The 4,624-nt window shown below is 42.1% G+C and overlaps 1 non-coding gene across 1 annotated transcript; it reads right to left on the reverse strand.

The window, feature by feature from the left end:
- Positions 1-3,964: 3,964 nt before the first annotated feature.
- Positions 3,965-4,037, reverse strand: TRNAK-CUU (transfer RNA lysine (anticodon CUU)). The gene has a single exon. It is a non-coding gene; the product is annotated as a tRNA-Lys (tRNA).
- Positions 4,038-4,624: the final 587 nt, after the last annotated feature.

A 4,624-nucleotide genomic window follows, 5' to 3' on the forward strand; every position in this document is an offset into this window, starting at 1 on the left:
TCGTCGATACCACATATGTTTATTTTTATTTACACAGTTTTTTTTATGGGAAAAGGGGGGTGATTCAAACTTTTATTAGGGAAGGGGTTAAATGACCTTCCTTAACTTTTTTTTTGCAGTGCTATAGGGACCTATAGCACTGCACACACTGATCTCTTATGCTGATCCCTGCAAAGCCATAGCTTTGCATGGATCATCGAGATAGGGGCTCGATTGCTCAAGCCTATAGCTCAGCCTTGGAGCAATCAAACCCCGATCGGATGCTGCAGAGACAGGTAAGTGGACCTCCGCTTGTGTACTAGCTGATGGGAACATCGCGATTTTATCGCGATGTCCTGATCAGCCCGACTGAGCTGCCGGGAAGCGTTTACTTTCACTTTTAGACGCGGCGGTCAACTTTGCCGCGCGCTGTTAGACCAGGGTCCCGGCTATGAATATCAGCCGGGACCGACCTGGTGTGATGCGGGGTACGCCCTGAGTCCTTAAGAGGTTAAGGTGCTGGATTGGCCCTCAAAGTCAGGTCTTATCTCATCCTCTGTGGGATTATCTGTAAAAATAAGTGTGTTCCACCAGGGTCCCACCTGGCAATAAAAAGAGCTGACATTGTTATCACAGTTTATTAAAAAAGTATGTGAAATATCACACAAAAAGTATGTTCCTCATTGCCTAATTCTGATTATGCACATATGACTTACTCTCACAAATACCACTTTTTTCTATTGCTCACTTAGTTTGTCATTCTGTGCTCTGGAGAGGGTGTGTTCTTACTCTGCATGACTCATCTTGCTCACTGAGTCTGCATTCAATCCCTGCAGGCTGCTCTATAACCCCCTCCTCTCTGTTTTCATACAGGAGTCTGATAGCCAGGACAGGAGTGCTGTTCTGCTAGTCCTGCCCTCACTTCCTGGACTTTGTCCCTGCCTGTGCTTCAGCATGGACAAAGATGATGCTACAGCTGGGCAGGGCCATGTTCTGGATGGTATGAGGACCGCTTAAAGGAAATCTTCCGCGAAAACAACTTATCCCCTGTCCACAGGATAGGGGATAAGTGTCTGATCATGGGGGGCCGAACGCTGGGACCTCCCGTGATCTCCTCCGTGGGGCCCTGGCTCTGCCACGGCTCTCCCGTGCAGGAGGCGTGTTGGCGACAAAATGATGTTACGGCCGACATTACCCCCTACCATGTATCTCTATGGTATAGGCGGGTAGGGGGCGTTCGCGCTTCCCCGTCTCTCCACTAGAGCTGTATGGGGAGGGAGCATACCGTTGACCTCAGTGAGATCAACACTACGCTCATTAGGCAGCGCACAGCGCGGCAATGTGGGGTCCATGTTTGGGAGAGCGCAGGGGGTCCCAGCGGTCGAGCCCCCCACGATCAGACACTTATCCCCTATCCTGTGGATAGGGAATAAGTTGTTTCCACTGCAGATGTCCTTTAATAGCCACTACTTCTATAAAAAAGTATATATGAAGATTTTTATGAAGTATATTAAAAAGGTTCATGTTTTGCCAAGATGTACATATCCAAGTTTTTGAATCCGACAGTGCCCATTTAAATGTAGCTGTGTTTCATTGAGCTGGAGAAAAACTGAAGGATCTGCATTGATTTACTTATTCTGTTGCCGCTTCATTCTAATAGTCAGTGGGGGTCCAAGCAGTTAGACCCCAATGAACAGGAAGGGATGTCATGTATTTACTAATAGAGTAAAGACTCATTTAATGAGAGTAACATTATCTAGATCTTCCGGCACAAATATTTTGGCTAGAAAATTATTACTAATACTGCAACCTACAAATCAGAATACGGACCTCTCTGTGTATAACTGACAGCTCACTTACTCTTAACAGATAGCAGCTAAATTTATTCTGGCTCTTATGTTTCTCTGGTGCTTTTATTTCAGCTTTGGTCTGTTGGTGCATCTGCTTATTATTTATATGCTTTACCTGCCTTCTATTTTATGCAAAGCAACGAAGAGATAAAGATCAATTCCTTAAGAAATCATATGTAAAAATTCAAAGACAAAAGTGAAATATGATAGGTTTTTCCTCTTGCTCTGCAAGCCACAAATATAATACCCAACATATGCCGAGGGTATGATTTGTTATGTTGTAACCACAAATTTAATATATCTGGGAATACTGATATGTGAAACATCTCAGACTAAAACAATTTCCTTAACCATTTTTCTAGTTTTGGAACCTCTGCATATGTAATAATTCAGTGTAATACAACTACATTACTTTGTTTTAGATTTAACTCAATATTCTAAAATAGCACCTCAGCCTTCCCACTGGAGTAATTTACATATATCCTGCATGGATTAGCATCTTACTGGGTTATATATACATGTGCAGCTGCAGTTCACAACAACCTGGAAAAAAGGATTTTGAACTGCCACTGGTACACAGTAGATGTATATGGGGAGATTTACAGCAAACAATCAGACTTTTTTTTAAGCCCCTGAAAGGTTAAATAATCAATCTGATAGGCTACTATGGGCAACTGCACACCTTTCCTCTACACAAGATTTGATAAATCTCCCCCAAAGTCTATTATGTTTCAAAGTAATGTATCAGGAGAGCTCGTATTGAGCATGTCTGTCATTTGCAATAAATAATCCTGCCTGTCAGCATGAAATTTGCCCCAAGGCCCCCTGATCCAAGAAAATTGTGTACATACCATCATCACAGGCCATTTTTGATATTACAGCTAATATTTTACCTAATATTCATGCATTCAGAATCCCTAAAACTTTAAAATGGTGCCCTGAGATAGGACAGCTATTTCATACTCACTGATTTCAATGTAAACTAAATGACTGAACACAGATTCAAATCTGCAACTTCAAATCAAATATGAGAAGAATACTGTACGTATAAATACGCCCTAAAGAAAGGGTCACACAAGCTATATTTTGCTGCATATTGTCTGGAGCTGATTTTGCTACCCATTGACTTCAATGAATAGGAAAATATGCAGCAGCAAAATATGCTGCAAAATATGGCACGTGAGACCCTACCCTAAAGTTTTTTTTATTTTTCCAAGTACGACAAATAAGTTTTAAAAACACATGAAAGTCCCCCTACCCAGGTAATTACTGAGTTGGGATTGGTTGGGTATAGACGAGGTCTTGTTCCTGTTTGTCACTGCTAGAGATGGGCGAATCGAAGCTGACAAAGTCAAATTTGTTCTAAACTTCATGAAAAATTAGAGTTGGAATGAACCCGAATTTTCTTGTGCTTCGTGGTAACGAATCGCTTCATTCACTACATTTTGTGCAGACTGGGGGGCTAAAATGGCAGCTACACGTGTGAGAACGTGGGTTAAGGAACTCTGGGAAGGCGGGTAGGTGGGATCACCCAGTATAACATGGCGGCATGCAGCCTATCAGCAGCCAGCCTTGTGATGTCACAGCACTATTTATTCTGTAACAAAGAGAAAAGATTTACTGCATAAAAAGCACACCCAGAAAATGGGAAATACAATGGCTATATAAATATCATCTTTATTATGGGAACCAAAATTGGTTCCCATAATAAAGATGATATTTATATAGCCATTGTATTTTCCAGGTGTGCTTTTTATGCAGTAAATCTTTTCTCTTTGCTACATAGAGCTGAATATTGAGAATCAATCAGTAGCCTTCTTTGATTCCATCTTCTTTATCCTTCCCAATGATTTTCCTCAAAGTTGGTTTGGCTGAGTTTGAGTTTTTTTCGGTGTTATTTTTTTTCAAGGAGGTAATCTGTGGGCTCTTTGGTGGGTTAAAGGGGGTAAGCACAGCCGAGTCTGAGTTTTTAAGTGTAGAAGTGGCTTTATTTGCTTCTGATCATCTTTATCCTTTCCAAGAATTTTCCTTGGTTCAGTTGCATTTGGTATTATTTTTTTCAGGGAGGGTATCTGTGAGCTGTTTGGTGGGGTGATGCAGGTAAGCACAGCCAGAAATGAAAAGTTACCAGTCATCGCCCAATGTGGGGCTCGAACCCACGACCCTGAGATTAAGAGTCTCATGCTCTACCGACTGAGCTAGCCAGGCAACTGCTTGACATGAGAGCTTGCTCCGCCAGAGTGTGACATGGTATCTGTGGGCAAGAGGCTGTGGTGAGGCCTGGGTGCCAAAAACTAATTGTGATGGCAGAGCATTGGTGGTTCAGTGGTAGAATTCTCACCTGCCACGTGGGAGGCCCGGGTTTGATTCCCGGCCAATGCAGAGCTGTTCTTTTAGTCCTTCAGCTCCCATTCCAAACCATGTCTTAGTCTTTATTTAAGGGAGACGTTTTGTAGAGCTACTGATGAATTTCTACTATAGAGATACAAAAGGACCCCAGGAGATTGAATAAAGTCCAGGGTTTTGCTTTGGACTGCAGCTGAATAGTGAGAATCAATCAGTAGCCTTCTTTGATTCCATCCTCTTTATCCTTAAAAATTATTTTCCTCAAAGTTGGATCGGCTGAGTCTGAGTTTTTTTCGGTATTAGTTTTTTTTTCAAGGAGGTAATCTGTGGGCTCTTTGGTGGGTTAATAGAGGTAAGCACAGCCAGAAAAGAAAGAAGCACTCTACCAGATTGAATACAGCTCAGTAATTTCCTTTGGACTGCAGCTGAATAGTGAGAAAAAATCAGTA

The sequence above is a fragment of the Hyla sarda genome, chromosome 1 (assembly GCF_029499605.1).
Source record: "Hyla sarda isolate aHylSar1 chromosome 1, aHylSar1.hap1, whole genome shotgun sequence".
In the NCBI taxonomy this organism is placed as follows: domain Eukaryota; kingdom Metazoa; phylum Chordata; class Amphibia; order Anura; family Hylidae; genus Hyla; species Hyla sarda.